The 24,174-nt window shown below is 50.2% G+C and overlaps 1 protein-coding gene and 1 long non-coding RNA gene across 3 annotated transcripts in view; one reads left to right on the top strand and one right to left on the bottom strand.

Annotated features, from left to right (window-relative positions):
* PAK3 (p21 (RAC1) activated kinase 3) overlaps positions 1–24,174 on the top strand; it is a 113,755-nt gene continuing 89,581 nt past the window's right edge. Inside the window, exon 1 of one of the 2 annotated variants that reach the window (XM_035323702.1) lies at positions 1–243. The gene's annotated coding sequence lies outside the window, so the exon portion shown is untranslated. The remainder of the gene's footprint in view (positions 244–24,174) is intronic. The other variant, XM_035323704.1, reaches the window with a different exon arrangement.
* Positions 9,675–10,294, bottom strand: LOC118165581. The gene is made up of 3 exons (XR_004750117.1): positions 10,231–10,294; positions 9,892–10,072; positions 9,675–9,812 (listed from the first exon to the last, which is right to left on the bottom strand). It is a non-coding gene; the product is annotated as an uncharacterized LOC118165581 (long non-coding RNA).

The following is a 24,174-nucleotide window of genomic DNA, read 5'->3' as shown; positions in this document are numbered from 1 at the left end:
AACCACAAGCCCCCAGAATATATTAGAATAACACGAATAGAAAGGTCTCCCCCTCCCCAGCCCCTTTCTGTCCCCCCCCCCCGAGCCGAGGGAGGAGGGGGAGAGGAAACTAAAAGGGGCCGTGGGTGAGCAGCGCGATGCGGAGCCGCTGAGGCGCTGCGAGCCGGCCGCCAGCATCCCGCCGGCAGCCGCAGCCGGGAGGACGAGCGCGGCCTCCCCAGCGTGGAAGAGGCCGGCGAGAAGGTCTGTCCTTTGCTTTGTTACCCCCTGCGCCCCGCAGCCGCAGAGGCCAGGCAGGGCACCGGCACGGGGCTGCAGGCTGGGAGGGCTGGGGCAGAGCCCCCGAGCTGCTCCCCAGGCCGCCCAAACCCGTGCCTTCAAAGCGCCCGAGCCTCCCGTGCCGTGGTGCTCGGCGTCAAGCCCCAGGGAGCGGCGTCGGCCTGGCAAATGTCCCCGCGGGTGTGCCCGGTGGGTGCGGGGAGCAGCGGGGAGCGGGGCCGAGGGGGCTGCAGGCTCCTGGGGGCGAGCCGGCTGCCTGCACGCGGGGCCGAGCTCCTCGCCCCCTGCCAGAGGTGCCTGCAGCGACTTCCCCGGCCGAGGCTCGCAGACGAGCTGCCCTCCACAGATCAAGCATTTTCCAGCTTTTGGCATGCCTTCAATCGGGAGGCTCGCCCGGATGGTCTTGCCTGTCTTAGCGTGAGCCGCCTCCAGACTGACAGGAGGAGAATAAGTGGGATGGGGCTTCCTTCAAAGCCAGTCCCAACCTGAAGCTCCCCGTGTTGCCCCGCCGTAGTCCACCTGCACATCCAGCCTTCGGGTCAGGTCTGATAACCTAGCCTGAGGGAACACCCCAAGCTGGCTGAGCACTTTGAGGTTGTTCAGGGTGAGCAGGACGCCCAAAATTGAGATGGGCACTGCACAGTTCTGCTAGAAAGTTAAATCAGGCTCCCTAGGACTGGTGCAGAGCTCCTCTTTGCCCTTGCTGCTGCCCCTTCGGCGCAGCCTTTGGGCTTTCTCTCCTGCCAGCTGCTGGGCTCGCTGTCCAGCAGAGAGAGGAGCACTGAGACCATGGAAAAACTTTGTTGCAGCAAAGTCACTGACTTCCAGAGCTCACAGGAGGATGGCTTACCGGCTGCTGGAGCACTTCCCATCCTTCCCCCCCCTTTTTTAAGAAGTACCTGCACCGACAAACTATTGTACTCTCACTTGTAAATAGTTTTCTTCACAAAGACGAAACTTGTGCTCTGAATGTCTTTAACGGATTCTCATTTGAGTGAGAATTGTCAGGATTATTCCAAAGCTCAGCTCAGGATAACTATTTCTTTAACCCAAGGAGTAATGCATTGACAGCTGTGATCCCCAGTACGTTTTAAAGCATAGAGAAGCCAACGAGCTGAGCAGGTGTGGCCATTCCTGTAAGTTTTAGCTTCTTAACTGGGAATCCTAAGCGTGCTGGTTCTGATTATATTTGTCTTCATTTGCCTTTTAAATTCGTTTGATGTCTAAGAGTGCCGAGCACCTTGAATTCCGGAGTACTTTGATGCCTCAAACCTATATCCTGGTAGCTGAGCCTTCTGCTTTGGAAGTCTTGCCAGAAGCCTGCTCAATTCAATATTCCTGAGATTTAACGTGTAAGGGAAGGGATTTGCTAAGTGCACTGCAAGTGTGTGGAAAACGCCCTGGGCTGTCACTGCCATGAGGCTGCACGACCTCTTCCCACGCCCTCCTCTTCGGCCCTGGCCGGCCGGCCCCAGGTGTCAGAGCTGGGGCAGTTTTGGGGCCGCTCACCTTCCTTTTGTAAGGGCCTTTTCAGAACCAGCCACAAGAGGGAAGAGAAAGTGCAAGCTGTCGAGTGCGCAAACGTACAGAAATGAAAATACGGCACAGCAGGCTCTGTTCTGACAATGGGACAGAAGAAATAAGAAGCAGGGAGGTAAAGCAGGCCGAGAGCTTTTTTTTCTTTAAAAAAAAAAAAGAAAGAAAAACAAAACAATTAGTCCATCTGTTGTCTTGCTCATTTCCTTCCATAAAGCCTGAAGGTGTGTTGTGAACAGTTTAAAAGCTCGTGTTCTGCAGCACGTGAGTCAGGCTGCTGACTCGTTACGGGGGCGAGCACAGTGACTTACCTGCTGGGGGTCCCACGGGGGGAGCCTGGGCTAGCGCCCGGCTGCTGCGTGCTCTGACGGTGTGCTCGGTCGCAAATTGTGTGAGCGGCCCATAGGGTACAGGTGTCCTTTTGCTGGTGATGTGCAGAGAAAGGGGAATCAGTTTCTTTCACTCAGCTTCCCTTCGCGTAACTTCTGAGGTCCCCTCTGCTCGTGGTGCCCCTACAATTTGTGGTGGAGGCAAGGCACGACGATTGCTCCTCGGTCGGTGGGGAGGAACGGCGGCTCGAAGCCAGGTGGGTGGTGATGTGGGACGGCTGCTCTCCCCTGGCTGACAGCAGTGGCAGCACAGTTAGCTCTAGCTCACTACCTGCAGCTCCACTGTAAACCTTTCGTGGAGGTACCCTAGTGGTCTGGAGTCCGTCGGGAAGCGTGACCGAATCTGCCTCCCGCTGGGGACGCTGGAGTCACGGGGATTTCATCTGGCTCTGCAGCAGTTAGGATCACAGCCCTGTCCCAGCTCCCCCAAGCCCCCAGCAGCAGCGGTGTTATTTGAATGGCATTGTATAGATCTTTCTTTTAACCTGGGCTTAATCTACAGAAGCTGAGGGAATCGGAATATTTATCTGCATTAGCAGAATGGCATTAAAGCCCAAATCCTCCACTGACATGAATATTTATTTGTATCTTAGCTGGCTTCAAACTGCATCTCTGGCTGATTGCCATTCCTGAGGGTTATTTTCATGGAGGTGGACGCTCGCACACTGATACACCTCCAGATTTCACGTTCCCTGATATTTCTCAACAGATTGTCAGCAGTTGGCAAAACAACCCCATGAAAACAGACACTCAGCAAAGAATGTAGGGGCCTGAAAATTCCTTTGGGCATCAATAGGTATCGCTTTAAATCATCAGATCATAGCTATTCTAGTGTATGTAAGTACTGCGGTCTCTCACAGTGCTCTCTAAGATTAGGAAAGTGCCCTAAAAATTGCCCCCAGCCCTTCAGGCAGAATGCACTGCATTTTGAGAACCTATAGGATTTTTGCTTCCAGTTGTTCTCCCCAGTAATCTTTCTTCCAGTGCATCCTGCTCCAGAAGATGTCACTGCGACGAGGATTCAAGGACCCAGCTGTCCCCAGCCACGCGGCCCGGACACAGAGCAGGGGGTGTGCAGAACCTCCCTGAGCGTGCTATGGGGCCCGAAGCGTTCGCAGAGTGCCCTGGGGAAGGTTTCCGAGCGTAAAGCTCTCGGGTGCAAGTGCTCACCTCTGTGGGTATTTTGGGGGGAGCGCTACCGTTTATCCAGGCTGAGCACCAGCATTCTGCTTCCGTTCTTGGTCTGTGCACAAGGTCCTCTTGAGTATTATAAATGTTTATCAATGTTTACTAAGGTCCTTTGGTGTGGCCCCAGATACACCCAGGAAAAGTCGTAGGGCATTTTAGGATGGAAGGGGCCTCTGGAGGTCAGCTAGTCCAGCCTCCTGCTCCAAGCAGGGCCAATTTGTAGCAGGTTACTCAGGACTTTGTTCAGCTGAATTAAGAATATTTCCAAGAATGGAGATCCCATAGCCTCTTTGATCCCATTTTTGACCATCCTCGTGAAAAATCAAGTATTTAATCAGAATTTCCCATGTTTCAGCATGTCTGTTGGCTATTGCCTTTGCCCGTGCACCTTTCCCGAGAGTCCCACTTCTCTAATACCTTCCTGTTAGGTACAGGTATATACAGATGGGTAGAGCGGGGCTAGAAGGGATGTGAAAGGGATCTTTTCATAGCAGCTGCTGGTTGCAGGCAGCCTTACAGATTTATGTATTCTAACTTTTTTTTCCCCTCTGCTTGTTGAGACTGAGTTTTGGAGGCAGCATTTGCGGTACAAGAGTGTTTGTGGTGCAGTAAGGCCCCAGTGTGGTTTGCTCTGGTGGGAAGTTGGGATGGGCACAGCTCTGGCCTCGTGACGAACCTGCCTGGTGGTGTCACAGAGCCTCCTCAGCTCTGCCTTCAGATCCATGAGTGTGGGACAGGCTGCGGGCTGTGCGGCAGGGCTGGAATAGGCGCTGATTTAACAGGTCTCCTTCCACCTTTTTCTTGTTTTAAAAAAATCTCCTTTGTAGGTGAAGCAATGCGTGTCTCCTCCTAGATGTAGCATCTGTGAAACCTGAAATCGAGATGTCCAGACTCAGTTTTCCCCATGCCTCTCACCTGCTGGCCACTGCTCCTTGTCTGTGACGTTGTTGGGTTGCACAGAGTTTGGCAATGAAATCCTTCCCAATGGCCCCGGCAGGTTAACGCACTTTGACCTGCACGTGACGATGCATTAAAAACCAGTTAGCACTGATTGAATTTTCAGTTACAATTTCTGTTCTGGTCCGTAATGGCTAATTCATGCGGAGGGTAGCAGAGGGCAATAATCAAACAGTAAATCTTACATGATAAGGCAGAGGAGCAGCTGGAAAAGCTGGCCCGCTGTCCGGCAATCGGTGCGAACTGCTTTATTTTAGTGGAAGCCCAAGAGCTGCCCTATTAGAGCAGGTCTGAAGGTCACCTGCTGGGCTTTGAGCCCGACAGCACCGGTCCTGGCTGGCCCAGGGGACAGCACAAAAACCCTGCTGCAGGAACGCGTGGGTCAGTCCACTTCCTCACGTTACGGCTCAGTTTTGCCTCCAGAGACCAGCATGACCTTTGTTTGTCAAAAGTTTACCGTTAGAAACTTAAGAAAGCTTCCCAGCAGCACTGACACTGAACCCTAGAACTGGCTGCCTCGGGGGGCTGCAGCATCTCCACAGCTGAAGAATTTCAAGAGTAAGAAAGCAAGATCACGGAGAGCTTGCTGCTCTCACTCACACGGTGACTCCTGCCTGCCTGCCACTCTGCCCTGCCCCTCTCCCAGCTCTTGCCACCAAAACCATCGCTTTCGTCCCACGTGTGGATGCACATACGACACAGGGCTGGGCTGGCAGAGCTGAGGCTGGGCACGGCATCCCTCTGTGGGGCTAAATCAAGCTGAGCAGCGCTGGTGCAGGACAGCGAGCATGGGGATGTCCTGGGCAACAGCTCTCTAGGCTCTTTGGTGGCTGTATTTGTATGCATTTCTAACCCTTTTCCTTGACCTTGTTAGGTTCTTGGTCTGGATGACTGCCTGGCTGATGAGTTCTAGGTTTCAGTTATCTGTGGTGTACAAAGAAAATGTCTTACTTACTTCAATCTGCCCACTTCTTAGTGGAAGCTCTGGTTTCGTAGCCTGGTGGAGCACGGATATGAGGGCATGCTGCAGCCAGAAAAACGTTTCGTGGTGTTATTGGCAAACACAGAGAAGTTAAACAAAGCATAGGAGAGGTTACCATGAATGTCTGCCAGGATACCGAGGTGGTTACACAGATACACTAAAATATGAGCTAGAGCCCTGGGAAAAGATATGCATAAAAACAACAGTCATAATTCCCTTGAACTCGGTGGGAGTTTTTGCTCTGATCTTCACTTCTGCCCCACACCTACCCTTTAATATATCTCATCAGTCTTTCCATTGCACAGGGGCCTCGTCACACTTTGATTAGTCTTCTTAAGGAAACCAGGTTATTGCTGAGAAACAACGAATCAGATCCTTCAGCTTAAACCAAAAGTCGGGAAGAGCCTAAACCCAAGCAAGGCGGTAGGATAGAGCTCTGGAAGCAGCCCCGAAAAGGCTGTCACCGAAACAACCTTCTGTGCACATCCATGCGGCTCCTGTAGCAGGGGCACGCAGAAGAGTTTGGTCCCTCAGTGAATGCCCCCGGGCAAGGCAAACTTCTCCAGGAGATCACTGGAAGATACCCTTTGTGCTGAGATCACGGGGCTGCAATCAGCTGCTGTGGATTCTGTCCCTGCCTCTCCCGTGGCCTCGCCGTGAGAGGCTGGATTGCTCAATTAACCTCGCTGCTCTTTGCCTCTTCCAGCTAGAAACTTGTTTTTATTTATCTCTTTGAGGTCTTTGTGAAAACGATGCGAACTCAGCCTCGCTCTTCGCAAAGATGGCCAGAGGCAAATGACATAAAAGCTCCGTAAGTGCAGCCCGTCTGGGCCTGGCAGATCTGTAGCTGCTCACTGGGAGCCCTTCCTCACGGCCGGGACCGAGGCGGAATATCCTCCCCTTTCATCTTCGGCCGGGCGCTTCCAGGCAAGGGGAGAGCACATGCCCGTGACAGATGACTTGAGGTTTCGTCACGGCGTGGGGTTTCCTTTCTGCCATCCCACCCACAAGTCACGGCAGCCATGGGACAGAAGCCTTGTGTTCTAGGGCTTTCCCATGGGGTCAGAGAAGCTGCCCATCTTAATTTTCAGGTCCTTGTTTGTATTATTAGCTAATGAAGGGGAAAAATAAAGAAGTCACTGGTTTATGCCCTTTTATAATTTTTACCTTTAATTTTTATCAAAAGCTGTTTAAGATTTTCCCTCTGCTAACAGCTAACTACATTTACCACCGATCTCCTCAGCTGTCACTGGAGGATCTTTGGCTCTGAGCCTGCACAGGAAGAACAGGGAGGACTGAGCCGAAGGGCTGTTTTTAGGGGATTTTTGCCTATTGTTTGTTTTCTTCATAATCTGTTTGGTGCTTGTTTCCATGGGAAAACTCCAGGTAACCACAGAATGGAGGAAATTCTAGTATCCTGGGAACTGAGGGGTGAAAGATGAGAAATCTGAGGGAGAGGAGGTTTGCAGGCAAGAAACTGTTTATGTTTTTACAGAACATTCAACACTTGCCTGCAGTGCTTTAGCTACAGAGTTTTATTTTTTTTTCTTCAGACCACCCCAGCTTGCTACTTAGCAGAATCTGAGAGGAGTAAATGAGATATTAGAGATCATATAAAAATAATTCTTCTATGGACATCATCCCAGCTCTGCGGCTATAAATATCCAGCACAAATGCAGCATAATATCTTTAAATACAGGGTTTTCCTGGAACATTTGGGCTTGTCTTCTTCCTTTCTCTCAGTCTCACTCTGCAGTGAGCGTGAGGTCCCCGCAGTGCCAGGATGGGTTGACTCTGTCCCTCCAGATGTTACCAGCCCTGCTGCTCGCCTTTGGGAACCGCTCGTAAGGAGACCCCTGCAGCGGTGGGAAGCTCTTTCCCCAAAGGTAGTGTCAAGAAATGCTGCTAGATTCACGTTTTCTCTCCATTAGGCAATGCTGAATATTGCCTTCTTTTCAGCAGGTTATGTTCCACTGGCAGGGTTGCAAGCTCTCATTGGATACTGTTTTTTAGAACTGCCATCTCCATAAATATCTGACTAGAAGGAATTTGAGTGAAAACTGAAATCCCTGAAGCTCAACAATCCTGAAAAGTAAGCCCTATGCCGATTTGCTTGAGATTACAGAGGGAGCCAGGCTTCAGTCCCTGTCCCCAGTGTTTTTTCATATTTCGTCTGTCAACCACCAAGTCCCCAGCTGTTGTCAGTCCTCATCCAAGGAAGGACACTCAGAATTCAGTGGAGTCCAGTGCTCTCGTGACCCAAAGCAACCTCCAGTTTATGCAGATGCTTTCCCCAACCCCAAAGTGTTACTAGAGAACTCATCATTTGCAAGCAGTTCATTTAGCAAGTATTCTGCTGAGCAAGATACAGAAATAGTTACGTGTTCTCACTGCCCAGATAGGGCTTCTTGAATTTTCCAGTCACGCTCAAGAGCTATTGGTATTTATTCAAGTAAGATGATGAGATGACTTATTTTCAGTTGGCAATTAGTGCATTGGCTTTAGGGAATGAAAACTGTGTTACATGAGAAACAAGAACAGCAACATCAACAAAGGATTTTCGTCTGTTCCTGCTGCCAGTTTGTGTTGTGTGTAAATCTGTAATTCTCAGCTGCCTCACCATCACCCATGTCTGGAATCCGGGGTGTGCCTGTGGTGTGGAGTGACTTGTCTTTGCTAGCTCCTCGTCAGGGACAGGCTTGTTTCAGAGAACAGCCTGGGAAACGAAGGGCTTGTTGAGCCTGCTGGCATCCATTCTAGTGACTCCACGGCACTGTGATCCTCGAGTTTTGCTCTTTTAACTAGGAATGAAGTCAACCATCTCTTCTGAAACCCAACGTATTTTTTATACCAGTCTTCACTTCTGAACTTCCCACTGAGGGGTTCTCGAGGGTGACCCAAGCAAGTGAAGCCAAGGCTGCAGTTTTTCAGAGTCAGTGCAGTGGTGAGTGCAGTTGGGGGGGGCAGCCCTGGAGGTGCTCAAGGCCAGGATGGACGAGGCCCTGGGCAACCTGATCTAGTGGGGGTGTCCCTGCCGTGGCAGGGGTGGAACCTGATGGGCTTTAAGGTCCTTTCCAACCCGTTAAGGTCCCTTCCAACCTGTGATTCTGTGATAAGGAAGAGGTACGTGGGCACAAGGCTTCAGTGCGGATTGGTTCAGCTCCTCTTCCTAATCCCTTGGTTTTTTGAGTGGAAATAGCACCCTTCCCCTTTTTTCTTCCCATTTCTTGGACGGAGAAAGAAGAAGCGAGCTCTGCCCTTCCGTGCCTTTTCTTGCAGAGCGCTCGTGAAGTAGCAGGCAATCTCTCCATTAATGCACTTCCTTTTGTTTGATAAACTGACTTCTTCTTGTAGGTTTTTCTGGATGAGATTTGACGGATGTGTGTGATGAGTGGGGCTGAAACATTCTCTTGATGGTGAATAACCAGCCTGGGAAGGAAACTCATGTAGCATCCCTGTCCAAGGGGCGCCAAGTGCGAACTGCCAAGGACTGCAAAATCATATCTTCAGAAATCAGAAATTAATTATTAATTAATTCATTCAGAAATCTGAATGAACTCAGCCAAGAAGACATCTGCACACACAATGCTCTCTTCATTATTAATATTGAGATACCAAGCACACATTCCGTGGTGCATGTTGTTCAAAGTGGAACCTAGCTACGTTTACTAGAAGGGCAAAATATCTCACGAGAGGGTGATACAATATCCTAAGTACCGGTTTGAACTTCTGTCTGGAGAGTCCAGGCCTTTGCTGCTTTTTACTTAACTCTGAAGCACAAAGTAGGACTGGGCTGAAGCCTCTTGTGTGATCAGGAGAGTCTCAGGGTTGGTTGGTTGGTTTGTTTAATCCAGGTAAGCACATGGAATTCACGTGGTTTTTAAGGAACCTGAGGCACAGCTTCCAAATTTGTATTTGGAGTGTGTTCTCGTCCTCAATTTTAGTCACCTTGGACCTCCAAATGCTGCCATTTGTGCTTGCAAGCAATTACAGCTGCAATTGATTGCACATAAAATTAGAGGCAATTTAAGGGGGAAAAAAAAAAAATCTAATTTCAAGAACTCTAAGTCATTTGTCCAGAAGTGTTTTCATGCATTGGATCAAGTACTGCTCGCTTCCTTTTGTTGTGTCCAAAGTGTGAATCAGGTGCTTACAGAGCCGGCTTGTTACACAGAAGGTGCATTTCTTTATTGCTTGGCTTGCTTGCGAAATGCGTTTTATATAACGAGGCACTGATTACCTACATTAAAAACCAAAACAATGCTGTTGTCTCATTTGGTAGGAAGCAGAGATTGTGTGGACAACTGAAAGCTTGCTTAAAGGCAATCTGTGACCCACTCCACGCTATTCTCATGCTAATGTGAGAATGGGTATCCTGGGCACCATCTGCTGTCCCTGAAGTCCCGGCCTTGGGCATTCAAAATTGGTTTGCTTTATTAATGCTAGGCCATCCAGAACAGCCGCGGTGCATTTGTTAGAGTCTATGAAATCAGAAGTTGCAATTGTAAGCACACGGAGATAATTGTCACTTTTAATAATACACTCAAACGTGATAGCTACCAATTTCTCCAACCTCTTAGACAAAGCTGCCATCTTTCAAGCTGCAGTTAGCTTCAGCAAACCCAACAAAGGCCTCTCTGGCTTTCCAGGGAGATGGGCTTTGCTTCCGAGGAAGGTCGCTTCATTACACGTGGGATGGATTTATTGGCTGGCTCTGCATTTTAACTTCTGTAAATACCCCCTAGAGAAATAGAGGAATATCTTGATATAGATCACAATTAATAAATAGGACATACGATGTGATCATTTTAGAAAAGCCAAGGGGATGGGGTATCAAATATCCTCAACTAGTCTAATTAAACCAGTTGAGGTTTAAAGGATGCAAAGCATCACTTTTACCCAAGCTTATTGGCAGAACAAATGCCTACAGCCTCAGCTGCATCTTAATAAAATCTCCTCTAATGATGATTCAGTTTGTGCTTATTAGCTATATAGTTCTCCTGGTGTCTGCGGCTCTTAATTAGAAAGCAATTCCTTCTGTTTAAGCACGTGCGTACCTAGATTGCTCATTGTAAGTACCTGTGAGAGGGCAGGCAGGCTGGTTTGATGGGTAGCCAGCGCGCTAGATCCCCCTGCCCCGCTGCCTTGGGCGTGCGGCCCCAGAAGAGGCAGAGCACGGGAAGCTGTGGGAGCCTGCTTCACCCTTGTCAGTGGTGTGGGGCAGGTCCTGAGCTGACGGCCGGCCTCCAGCAGAAAGTCTCCTCCTGGCTCCCAGCTCACAGGTGGTGAAGTGAGGTGAGGCTGGCCCCGTGCTGCGGTCCCTGGGCCTGAAGGCACCGGGGCTGTGCTCGGCCTGGCCCCAGGCTGCGGAGAGGAGAGGGAAGGTGCTACAGGAGTGTGAGGAGACAGCAGGGCAGTGGCACGGCAGCGTGACAGGTGCTGATGACAAGCTTCTCGTGGGTCCCGCTGAAAGAGCATTTTGTGGCAGAATGGGAAAGGAGCGGATTGCCGGAGGCTGTTGGGTGACCCGGTGGGAGCGTGGTTTGGGAGCCTGAGCGTCCTGACCTCTCCATTTCGACGTGATGTGTGTGCAGAATTTATTATGGTGACCTCTGATGGGAAAAATGACCAACCAACCATCTCCTGCTCTGCCTAAATAAGCAACGTACAGCCAACAGGGAGAACAACTTCCAACAGCTGCCTTTATCCCCTCCCTTGCCCCCAGAGCTTTCAGTTTGTTCTTTCAGTGCCGAGGGCTCCAGGCCCAGGGAAAATGAGAGTTAATTACGCTGTGGAAGGGGCTTGTTGCACAGTGCTGTTCTTTCCCATCCCTGTCTCAAATACTTCAGAGTTCAGCAGAGCTAGTGCAGGCGTTCAGTACTGCCCTCTGCTTATTCTTGGAGCGCTGGCGGTGCGGAGCCGGCCCTCTTCTCCAGTGAAGGCAGAGAGGAGAGACGCTTCCCTCCGGGCCCAGCGTGCAGGCAGGTTGTGCCAGTGTCAGGTACCATCCAGCAGAGTTGGAGCTAACGTTACCTGGACATTTTAGCAGAGAGAAAAATATGTATGCACTCATTAAAGTTCTGGATGAATCTATACTTAAAAAATAGCTGGTTGTGCTTTGGTCTCCTTGCTGCACAAATCAGAAGGAAGTCCCCCAGACATGCATAGAGGAGAAAATACTCGTATCGGGAGGTCTAAGCTGGACGGCGGGATGTGACAGATTGTTCTAGAGATGACTGGAGGTACTATTTGCCCTTTGATCCCTCTTCCTTACTTGCTGGGGTTACTTACATGTGGAAAAGAGTCCTTGTTCAAGCAGCCCCTGTCAGTGGAGTGCCAGTGTAAGGCGGGGGAGGACAAACTAAGGAGGGGGAAGCAGACAAGCTTTTCTTTGGCTCTTCTAAAATGAGGTGTTGAACTTGCCTTCTATATTCAAATCTCCGTACAAGCTTACGTTACCCTTAAGTGTCTCAGTGACTAAGAAGGCTCAGCTTCTTGTAGAGCCGGGCACCTCCCGACTGGGGCTGTGTTGTCAGCCTGCTCGCAGGGATTGCCGCCCGTCTGTGGTGCTGCCAGCTGCTGAGCTGGAGGTGTTCAGCGTGTGGGTGCACCTGCCTGTGAGAGTGGGCGTACGGATGAGAGAAAATGCGGGCACTGAACCCGTTATTACAGATTGAAGGTCACTCAGCTGTCAGGGCTGCTTCACCTCACATCAGGGACTGATACGTGAACCTGTCACACCTCAGCTGGGTACGAGAATGGCCAGGTTTGCGCGTCCTGATTGGAAGAACGTTTAAATGTGGATGATGCTTCAGAATGGTTCTGCTATGTTAAAGGCCAAAATAGGTTTTTGTCTCCCTGTAGAAGGCACTGAAACCTCAAAGTGCTCTGAAGTAAAATCATTGTCTTACCAGATCTCGGATTGACAGAACTGGAGGATAGCCCGGGCTGGAAGGGACCCCTGAGGATCATCGAGCCTTGGAGGCACTACCTCCAGCTCACACAGCTGGGACTGAAGAGCATCTGCAGAGGTGCTTCTGTCAGTGTATGGCAGAGAGAACTTAGGGAAATGCCTGTTCTCGTCTGGCATGCATGTCTTTTTCAGGGCTTGACCAAAAACTCTGCTCTGCCTGTACACATAGGTGATAACAGCGCTCATGGTGCGACGCAGGAAAACATTCAAGCGAGTTCTGGTATTCCTAACGTCTTCCCTTGCCAGGTATTTCAGAAGTGCTCAGTCAACCCAGTACACTACGTTTCCTTGCCTTGAAATAAGACGTGCTGCTCCTTTGGAAGACCACTGACAGCAACACCTGGGACCTGAGGAGCGAGGCAAGTCCCAGGTGGCCAGAACCAGGCATTGACAAACCGGGAGCTGGTGGCTGCGCACGTCACTCTTGTTCCTTATATTTTTTCTTGTAGACTGGATGGGAAAAATAGTGCTGTTAGCACACTGGTGCTTACGTGAGGCATAGGGGTATCTGCTGAGGTGCTATGAAAAGTTATGAAATAGTGTTTCTGTGAAGGACACAGAAGCTCTCAGAGCGGTGGCAGGGGTGCCAGACAGCCTGGCAAGCCTTTTGTCACAGCCTGGTCTCCCTCTTGGAGCAAGCCACGCTTACGCATGTACACAAACACCAGTAAGTGGAAGTTTGTGTCCGAGGAAGCTAAAAAGACATTGTGAAGATATTCAGAGATGGCAGGACTGCCATGGGTAAGTCTTGGTTCTTCTGTGCTAAGTCTTCAGACTGACAGCTTCAGTTAGGTGTCGTGCAGTTGTTTGCTTCTGCAGTGCCTGATGCTGTTTCCTTCGAGCTGGGGTGGCTTCACTTACTGCCACAGCTCATTTAATTCGTTCCCTTGGCAGCAGCTCCTGGATATTTAGTGTTAGGGGAAGGACAGTTGGGAAGGCCAGAGGACAAGGATGGCCTCCCAGAGATGCTGGATGCTGTCAGGGGCTCAGCTTTTGTCTATCTTCATGTCTCTGGCGTGATCTAAACTGAGCTAGGTACTCGGTTCCTGGGCAGGTATTTGAAGATGCTGAGATCCCGTTGTTACACCAGTGCTTTGGAAAACAGCCCTGCAGTGCCTGCTCCTAGTCACCAGATGCTCTGTTCCCTGAACTCCTGTGAATGCTGACTTTGTACCTGCAGATTAAAAGATGAAACCTTCCTTGCACAGTCATGCTCCATCTCAAAGCAGAAAAAGCTCCAGCACAAGACAGGGTTGGGGCAGGGAAAGGAAGCTGAGCTCAGCCACGACAGCAGAAGAGGTGGGCAGAGCAGGACTGCTCTCTGCTCCCGCTGGGTCTGTTCACCTCCAGGTGTGGCTGGGACACCTTCCACCTACAGGTCCCTGCCGCATGCACTCAGCAAGAGCCATTTGTCAGCTCTGCGAGCGTGGCAGCTGATTTGCGAGGCCTAATTTAAACGAGTGGATCAAAATGCTTGCAGCTCTGCATATGCTTCCTCGGGAGAAATGAATGTTTTTTCATTCCTGTCTTATTTCATATTTCACAGCTGTAGTTTGTCTTGTTTTCCCCGTGCCTAAGGCCCAGCAAGTGCTTCAATGCACAGGGGTTTAAAAGCTTATTTACTTTAGGGCATTGGTGCCTTCTTTGAAAAGCGATGTGCGTGTAGTTTGTTTTACCATGGCCTCTTACTAGAGCAGCGTGGGGAGTTTGCAGGGAGAAAAGAAAGGCAGTAAGTATGCGTATCATTCCAAACCCGTGTTGTTTAAAGATAAGCCTCTCACATTACCTTCAGCAGGACAGACTGTGAAAGTCTTTGCTCCTGCATTCATTTTTCTTTCTCGGTGTCCATACATCCCACACACGTCCGTATAACTCCGTCTGATTGCCCTGACAGCTCAACGTCCTGATGTTGTCCCAGGTGGGATTGGTAGGAAGGGCAGCTCCTGGTAACTTCTGTAGGAACATCAGGCCTCGGCTGCACCATCTCCAGCCCAAACTGCTGCTGGTTGCAGTGGAAGATGGGGATCGAGAGCTGCCAAGTTCTGCTCCCTGACCTGCGGCCCACCGTGCCCTTATGGCAGTGGTGCTCCACATGGAGTATTTTGTTCCCTCCATCCCCCACCCTCAAAAGAAATAAGATACAAAGCTCAGCCTTGTCTTGAGCCTCCCCCAGAGCTTTGAAATGCTTGGGTGAAGGCCTCCCAAAAAGCCGGACTTCAGGTTACTTGCTTATTCTATGCGAATGTGGGGAGATGGTGGGGTTATAGGGCCGTGATGTCTCTCACACAGCCGGGGGGAAGGAAGGCTCCTGCAGCATCTGAGGCTGTGTGAAACGGGTGCAGTGATTCCAACACTGAATTATGTTCAGTATAAATCTGAAAGTCCAAGCAAAAATCTGATTTCTGAATGTACGTGTCCCCATTCTGACTACTGGGAGAGACCAGCTGGCATGAAATCTGTCCAGCAACATCCACGAGGAGGGAACACATCCATACCTCTGTCACCTGGAAGAGACCTCTGCAACAAAACCTGCTTCTGGTGGGGATAAGCACCCTTACTCGCTTCTATTAGCACAAATCTAATGAAACTGGGATGATTTTTTTTCTGAAATCCCAGTTTCAGGAGCCAGGTGCTTCAGGGGAGGATTCACCATCCTCATTCAGAGGACATTTCTAGTTCTCCTTACCGGGAAGGATAAAAGGGAAGACTTGAGCATAGCCACAGCAGCACGTAGCCACAAGAGGGAGAAATGCCGTAAGGTGAATAAAGCATATAATTTCTAAAAAGATCTCGTTTCTAAGCCCATCCCATTATTTTTTAGGATCCACTAACGGTTTTTGAATGCCCAGGTTGACTTTGGAGACGAGACCTGATTTTTCACAAGTGCTAAGTGCTTTACTCCAGCTGTCACACCTATAAAAATCACCCATTAAAATCACGCCTGGGGTCCAGTAGCCAGACACACATGGTTGGGGGGGTGAAAAAAAGAAATGCAGATACCATAGCACACACGGAGCTTTGCTACACCTGCAGCGTGTCCTGGGAAACGTGGACTACGTGAGCAGCGTTGTCTTCTCTGAGGCGGTAACAAAAAATAACAGCAGAGGCATCTTCACACAGTCTTGTTGGTCTTTTATAACGTGAAATATTGATGTCAGAAGTATTACGAACTAGTTAGGAAATCCACATAGCTGAGATTTACATCTGAAGAACAAATTAGGTTAAAGGGAGGGGGAAGCAGAGAGAAAAGCACACGGTAGCAAAGGTAAGCCAGAAAGGCTCTTACTCTAAGGAATGCCTTAAACTGAGTGATCTGGGGATTTTCGCTTCATTTGATAAAAAGGGGGGGGGGGGGGGGGGGCGAGGGGGAAGATGTCAGTGGACAGTCCTCATGGAGACAAAGCCTATCTTACAGTGTTATTCCATTAGACACTAGGGCGTTCTGAGGTTTTCCTTAGAGCCTTGGCTCTTGAATTCAGGGCAGACTCTCGGCATCCCTTAAGGAAATCATTTCTGGTGTTCCCCATTCATGGAAGAATGAGTGGAAATCTGAGCCAGCTGCGTGTTAGAGGAGGAACCTTTCCCTGTCCCCCGTCCTGAGATTGGTCTTTGTATGTATTTATTTTGAGCCAGACTCCTGATTTTTGAAGTGTGGGGATTAGTGATATTCCAGCTTTTACCCCGAGGTAATTGAACCTGGCTGTATCGCAGCAGGGTTAGTTATCTCACGGTCAGAACCGCAGTGCTGCGTCTCTGCTAGGCTTCAGACTGAGGGTAAGCTTCCTAGTAAATGCACTTCTTGGTCCTTTCACAGTGAAGGCAGGCTCGTTTTTGAAAGTTTAGGTTCAAGGCTAGCAAATCACCGGAAATAATAGGAGCAGTCAAAGCTTTAAATGGTTTGTGGTTTTAAAATAACCTACAGTTTTATCACACGAATAAAATGGCAGAAATTGCCTGATGTAAAATGTTGGGGCTTGATATATTTGGTTGGTTGGTTGGTTTTTGTTGTTGTTACAGGTAGGTCTGGCACGAAGTGTGTGAACCTGTTTGAGTTACTGGCAACAAATTCGTACATCACACGTTCAGTCTTTACTTTGAGATACCTTTTGTATTTAAAAGAGCCTATAAAATAAGTGTGTTTTCCAGCAGATTCTCTGGGCTTTGCAGATCTCTTGATGGGGAGAGGAGACAACTTGGCTTTTGAGTGAAGACGGCAGGAAGCTGGGTGTGAATAGCAGCAGAGAAAGGAGAGCCCTTAACGGGGTGCATGAGATAAATTCCGTCCGCTTGTTTTTTCAGTAAATAAACACCCAAACCAGAAGCCCCTCTGTGAACAGTGCACCTTCCTGACAGAGTACTCTCAATGAGCTCCTTTCTTCCCACAATTCTACTTCTGCTGCTCAGTGACACGAGCGGACATTTCCACCCATGGGTCCTTTCTCTGTCTGCTGGGGATGTTCCGAGGCTGGAGATGCACGCAACGCCCTCCCTGCAGATAAGCGCCCGGTTTTGTACAGCGTAATGGTACGCTGGTAGATGAAGCTGTGTGTCCACGGAAAGGGAAAAGTAGCCCTTTTTTCTGTATAAAGGGGTTTAAAGTGGGTTAATTAACGCTGACCCCATTTAACGGATGGCTTATGTGCCTGCTTGATGGAGGGGAGGTTAGTCTCACACGTGGTGGTGGAAGTCTCTCTCGGTGTATTTGTAGCAGGGTGCTGGGCTGAGCAGGCAGTGAAGCCTGACAAATCCAGCAGCTGTCTGCCCCACAATCAGCCAGCTGGTTTGCAGTCCCGGCTGTGTCACCGAGGCCCTTGCATATTCAAAACCAGGGCGTATTTGCTCCTGTAATTACAGCGCTCCCCCCCCCGGCCCTTGGAGTACGGCTTTGTGACAGGGGGCTTGTTAAGGGAGGATCAGGGAAGGTCTCCTGCCTCCGCCAGCCTCCCACGGGGGGAGGAGGAGGGCGGCTGGAGGGCCGCTCACTGCACGGGAGGGATGCCACGGGGCTGAGGCTGGTCTCTGTGCTGGACCAAAGGATGGACACAGGCTGCTCCGGCTCTCCGCGGACAGGGTGCGTGCCAAACCGATGCCACGTGTTGTAAGCGGAACCACAGCGGTGTTTAAAGCTGAGCGAGGATTCTGGCGTGGCTGCAGAACGAAGATGTGGCCTTTAGGACTTGTAAACTTCCCCGTGGCCCACCTCTCCTCAGGTACGTGGCTACAAAATACAGCTTGGTGGTTACGTCTGTGCTGCGAGGGGAAGAGGAGGCTCCCGGTGGGAGATCCGAAAGATGTGCCCTCCTCCAGCTCCGGGAGCGAGAGGGAGACCTCTGCGTGACTAATGCCATGTAACTGAGCAGGATTCTGCTGAATTACCAAGCAGAGCTCGGATTCCCTGCTCGTTTGGCCCCACGGGTCTGAGTCCTTCCCTGACAGGGTAAGGCTGCTCTAGCCTTGCTGATAACCAAGGCACTTGAGGACACAATGAAGGAATTTACCTGATACTTCCAAACTCCGCAGGGGATATTGCCTCTTGGTGTCCTTATCAGTTGCTTCTTTTGGTGATAGGATCAGGAACGGGCTCGTACTGAAGTGCTATTAGCAGCGCTCAGAGCTGTCAGATCACTTTGGGTAGATTTGCTGGCTTTCCTGTCTTTCAGGAGAAGAGAGGCGAGGCAGACCCTGCATTTCCAGGGAAACCAAAGGTATCACAATAAAGCTTATTTTTCAAACGAGCAATGATAAATTAGCAAACTGATGCGCGAGGCCATTTGTTGCATGGAAGCCAAGCATTGATCCCCCCACCCCCTTTATTTTTTGCTCATTTCAGCAATATAATTGGGAGTGGGTTCAACCATGCCTCAGATTAACCCTTGGTGTGTATGAATGGTGTTAGGAAAAATGTAAATTAGGAGAAAATGGCAATTGGCATTCAGTGCCTCAGAAAAGTGCAGCAAACGGACTGGACTGGAATTGTCAAGAGGAGTCTTGGAGGCAAACCACACAGTAGGATTTGCAGAAGGGGTGATATCTTACCGGTGCCAGCAGCTTTGGCAGCTCTGGAGGAAAGGCAGCGAGGAGGGCCGTCGCTTGCGAGGCTTTAGGCTCCAGCATCTACTCGCTCTCAAGGATCTCGCCTTGTGCTGAAACCTTCTGTGTGACCAAAAAAACCCAAACAGGTATAGTAAGGGGCAGGAAGGGGTTGTCCATCTACCCCAGAGCTGCTTGGAAGCTGCACTGAAGTCTTCCTCCGTGCAGCATTAGCTCATCAGAAGAAATCCTGTGTGTTGTTTAATTAAGTTTCCAAGCTGTGTAATGGCGTGTTTCCTGAACAGATACTTCAAGGGCGCCACAAAGTGTCCTTGAACAAGTTAAATAGACACCACTGTGAAAGGTAACTGCTCTGAGCCATGCAGGGACGTCAGGGAAATGCCAGGGATGTCTCTGTCAGAAATTTACTTTTTTTATCACCAGAAGAGTGGTCTGTGCTCCTGGGCTCCCACCTAGGAGGCTGGCAGCTGGTGCTGGGGCAAATTAAAACATGTTCCTTTCTGCTTGCCCCTCTGCTGCCTTCCGCAGGGGCAGGGAAAGCAGAGGGGTCTTCACCCCTTGCTCCCCTTTGGGAGCGGAGGGACGGGGTGAGATGAGATGCGTCAACGGGGAGCGATGAGGATTGCTTTGGGCTTGCTGCGTTACAAACAAATGCTCGTTGGAAGCTTGCTTTTTGTTTGCTGTTCCCATCTGTCCCTGTTGGATGCTTCATGGGACAAAGGTCCTGATTTTGTTCCTTCTTGGGGTGCTGGAGGGAGGTTTCCCATATGGGGCCTGTGCTCAGATCCTTGGACAAAGGGGCCAGGCCCTGCAGGTGGGCAGCCAGCGTGCCTCGTATGATGCGAATCACGGTGTGTCCCGTCCCGAGGAAGGCACCCTGTGAGCAGGAAGGGACGGCGGGCCTGGTAGGGTGCTGTTACCTCCTTGGGCACCCTTCGGGGGGGGTTCCCGCTGCTGGTTCCTCTTCAGCAGGCGTGGGTTTGTCCTGCTGCTGCTTCCCCGCTGATCGAGAGGCAGGCCCCGAACCTGACCTCCTGGGGATCGCTCGCTTCCTGCTGAAAGGTTTGGGTGTGTAGACACAGATTTCTGATTCTGTGCTCGCAAATTCCCCTGCCTGCCTAATGTTTCTTTGATGAAAACAAGCAGCACGTGCCTTCAGAGCCCTGGTGAAAGGGGATTTCCCAGCTAAGGATGAACTGAAAGGGGCACGTGCGGTCTCCCGTTAGGAAGGTGAGTATGGCTGTAAGGACATCTCTTCCTGTGGAGGTGGAGACTTCGTGATCTAAAAGCTGAGGCTGCTTTTTCCCTTCCCGAATGGCAAAATCTTGACTTGGTTGCCTAGTATGCCTAGCAGTCCAGAGCTCACTGTTAGTGGCTGTGACTCAGGGACTTGGGGGGTGACCATCAATGCCTCTGCAATATTTCCGCTTGATGTGGGTGATCAGACTGACTGGGTTTGTATCTACGGAGAAGTTTTGCAATTAGCCCCCTGGTTTTCACAAGACAGAGAAAAGCTGGATCTGTCGGGAGAGGAGCTGCACAGCAGGCACCCCTCGCGGTGCCCTCAAGTTATTTTTGATCAAACCCCACCAAAGGGTTTTGGTGGGAAATTGTGCATAAATGGAAGAGAATACTTTCCTAGGCTTTGGTAGAGAGGTGGGGAGGAATTAAAACTCTGGTTTTATTTCAGAAATAAATCCTTTTGTGGTTTTCTTCTCTTATTTGGGGTTTTCTGGAATACCTTCCTTCTATCCCCCCTCCATTTTAAAGCTCCTGATGCAGTTGCATGAATAAAGCGTGGGGTTTGCTCTTTTACATTGCCCTCCCCCTGGTCTTGGGAGGAGGGAAGAAAGAACAAACATGTTTCTGTCAGATTTCCAAACCGAGATGCAGGAGAAAAATAAAATAACAAAAATTTGTCACTCCATAACTTTGTCAAAGCTGGAGAGGTTTAGAAAAGGCAGAAAATAAGAAAGGGAGGGGGGCAGTAAAGAGGAAGAAAGGCCACCTCCTTACTCCTATTTTTGCATTTAGGAGTAGAAAAGAGAAGAAGCAGTGAAATTGACAGCAATTTTGGCTTCTACTCCCATCTCTCTCCCGTCTCCCCAGTGTGCGTTTTGCCCTCAGGGTGCTTCGGGGGCACAGCTGGAAGGTGGGCTGGCGCCACGCGCCAGGAAAAGCCGAGCGCCCGGGCTGGGGCCGCGCTGTTTGGATTTCCTCGGGATCCTGGAGCGGACTGCCAAACTGCGGTTAACCAGAGCTAAAGCCAGGATCGCAGGCATAGTTGAGCTAAAAGAGAAACAATGTGAATCTAATTTGACCGGATTGCTAATCACAAGGAATATTTTTCAAACTCTTTCTGAATCATTGCCAGGTGGAGGGGTGTAAGAGCTGGGAGAAGTGTTTCTATTAGCAGAAAAGTCCCTGCTGCTCAGGGCTGTTTGCTCACTGGGGCAAGATGTGGGCAGGGTTCAAGATGCAACCGGGTTGTTTATGCCAAAGAGATGATCTAAATGCTCAGCAGAGCTTGGTTTCTCGATCCTGTGGTGAGACAAGTGCCCTTCCGTGGCCTGGAAGCACGCCTTCTGCAAGGGCTTGCTTTGTTAGGTGGGATCTGCTGAGCTACCTGCCCGGAGCTTTTTAATTTGGTTTGCTTATGTTGGGGAAAGTAAATTCACCCCAAGAAAGGAGGAGAAGAAATAGGTTGATCTAGGTTCTGTCCCAGCTCTTATCCGCAAGATTTGCTGCAGTGGCTGGAGCAAGCTGAACAGCTCCTGGGGAACTCTTATTTCAGAAGCGAGTTCTCCGTTCTCCTCCTAGTTTGTTTTTCCCGTCTCTGTAGGGCAAGGGATTTGCCTCGATTTTGTTTTGGAAATGTGGTGGAGCTTGTGACAAATCCACAAGGACATCAGATCTGAACTGTACTGCATTCAACAAAACCCACTTGTTTTTTTTAGAGCAGGTTCAGTTCCATGGCCAGGTCGGCCGCCCGGCTGTGCCGCTGGGTGGTTCAGCTAACGGTTGCCGTCACGTGCGGTGATGATCCTTGAGAGGCTATTTCATGTTTGACCCTACAGATTTCAGGGAAGGGAGCTCATGGTGCCAGCTTCTCATAGTGAAGGCTGCGGAAGCAGCATCCAAAGAGATTGGCTAAGCAAATTGCTCCGGCCTAGCAACAGTTTGTTTCGCCTTGGAAATTGGATGCAAACAGCTCCTGGAACCCATTCTGTGGGGAAATGCTCATCCTTGCAGATGCAACTCTTTCCAATACTCTTACAATCTGATTTCAGCAAACATTCTAGCTTCTTAGTATACACAGGCTTTTATTTCATTATTTTTTCCCTCCTAGGAATATCTTAGGCCAGGAGATGCAAGCAAGGGGAGGGCACACGAAGCCTTCCCGTTGGGGTGGATGTCTGCGTGCAGTGTTTTGGTCTGGCGTAGGTACTGAAACCAGGGTCTGGGTTCAGCATTGCTCTCGTGATACCAGTTACGCTGGTGTCTGCTTTGGTTCGGGATGATTTACTACGTGGTGCATCTGTAAGCAGGATATGCCAAACTAGAAGCATTTATCTGCCTGCCTTTGCAACCCCTCAAGTGTTCAGCTTGCAGCTAGAATGGGGCCTCGATCAAAACCACTTCTTTCTGCTGTCCTTTTCTGGTTCGAGAGGTAGAAGAATACGATGAATCTTTTGTTCCTTCCCATCCTTTGTCCCTCCTCGGTTGCTTTTTGTGGGATGGCTCTGTCTTGCAGATTGGAATCTAAAAGGCAGGCTTGGCTGTTCAGTCGCAGGGACCGGCAGGGCAGCCCCGGGAGATCTGCCTTTGAGGTGTCCGTGGCTGCACAACTGTGCCGTGACCGCGGAGCTGACCTGGGTGCGTGTCCAGGTGGGTGAGGAGGGAGCTGCAGTTCTTTCATCCTGATGGCAGAAAAGGCAAAATGTGGGAGCAGGCAAAACAGAGACACTTCTCGTGCCACCGCGAGGTAGCGTTGTGGTGACTTGTCATCCTGTGGCTGTGCTGCGTGTCCCTGCGGCTCGGAGGCAGCCTGGTCAGGGACCGCTCCTGCGCCTCGCTAACGTGCCGTTTATTCAGCCGGGCAGGGCTTTCCCTGTTTGTTAGACTCACTTCAAGAGGAAGCCAGGTGAGTTTTGCTAGTGCATCATTTTGGACACTACTGCGACCCTCAGCCATGCTCTTAAACCTTAAAATAATTTCTCATTTATTGTCAGGCTTTCTTTCCCTTCCTCAAGAGCAGAAGCACAGAACCTGTGGCAGAGGCCACCCCCCTTCCTGGATGGGCCTGTGAGCCGCTCACCAGCCAGGTCACCTCAGGAGAAGGCCACCAAGTGAGAAGATGAGACCTAACAGAGCTGTCTTTTCAGATGAGTCCCACTAGAAGGCAGGCCTACCCAGCCAGGAGCGAGCCCCAGCGGCTCCAGTAAGGGGCAAAAGATGGTGAGGTCCTCGGGGGAGGCCCTGCGTGCCATAAAATGGCAGGCGGAGGAATAGGGTGGCAGATCAAACTTCTGCTCTTGGACACTACTGCTTGACAGATGGTGAGTTGCCCTACTTTCTCTGGTGTGCTGAGGGGAAAGGAGATCAATGGCTGCTGCTCTGGAGGGGTGACAGTGGAGCAGAGGAGCAGGCTCCTGCTCCTTTACCCCATCTAACTACTACGTGGCAGCAGCAATAATCTGACCCTAAATTCTGAGAGTAAAGTCCCCAACGAGTCAAGGTGGAGCGTTTGGACTGCCTGTGTGCTCTCTGCAGCGTGGTTTATCTAAATAGATCTGTCCAGACATTTCTAGAGTTTCCCTTTCCCTGGGTATGCCATGCGCAGCACTTAGTTTGGCTGTTCACAGCTGACTAAATCCTTTTAAGAATGAGTCACTGCTAAATGAGAGGTGACAACGGATCTGCAGGCAGCAAGAAGTCAAGAGTGAGATAATGAATATTAGAGAAAGGCTAAACTAAATAGGGAACAAGCAGTATGAACTTGCAGCCCTTAAAAATAGCACTGCACTAAAAGGATGGCTTCTATTTAGAAATGTAGTTCCCAGGGAGAGCTTAGGTTTCCTGACCCATAAGTTTGTCTCTGAACTTGTCCTGCCTCAGCAGCTCTTGAAGAAGACACAGGTTGGCATAGGTTAGCGCTTGGTGGGGAGATTCCCAAGGCAGCAACCGCTCCGTGTTGAATTAAGATGTGGTGTCAGTGGCTGATGCTCTTCCCTTGCTGTCCACCTTGCTGCACGGTGTAGCAGGAGAAAAAGGATGGGCTGGGGCTGCTCATCCTGGGCTCTTGGTCTCGTGTGGTGGGATCCGCTGGTGGCGTACGGCCAAGCAGAGCACTCTGGCTTCGGGCCCCAGCCACCCTACGGGGTGAGCAGCGGCTGGCTTTTGCTGCAGAGGTGCCTGCTGCAGCGGAGATGGAAGTCATCCTGGAGTTTGTTTTACACGTTGGTTTGGGCTGGACGTTGGCACAAGGTTATTGCCTGAGGCACAGATTTGCGAAGAGCTAAAGGGAGTTAATTGTCCAAGTCCCATTAAAATGCAATGTAATTATAAAATCCCATTAAAATGCAATATAGTTATATAGGTTCGTTTTAGTTATTTATATTTTGTGCAATGCACAGTGGTTTTTTTTGCATGCATCTTTCTCTGTTAAAAGCCCTCAGCAAGACTAATGGCCTTCGCGATGCTGAAAATTAACTATTTACTCTGCTAATTCACCACTATAAAGAGCAAACGTTCGACCACTTAAGAAGTAAATGAAGTATTGAGACACAGCATCTCTACCTGCATCCAAAAATCTTCGG

Source organism: Oxyura jamaicensis, chromosome 4, assembly GCF_011077185.1.
Source record: "Oxyura jamaicensis isolate SHBP4307 breed ruddy duck chromosome 4, BPBGC_Ojam_1.0, whole genome shotgun sequence".
Taxonomy (NCBI): domain Eukaryota; kingdom Metazoa; phylum Chordata; class Aves; order Anseriformes; family Anatidae; genus Oxyura; species Oxyura jamaicensis.
The sequence above is the reverse complement of the archived record's forward strand: the minus strand, read 5'-3'. Positions and strand labels throughout refer to the sequence as shown.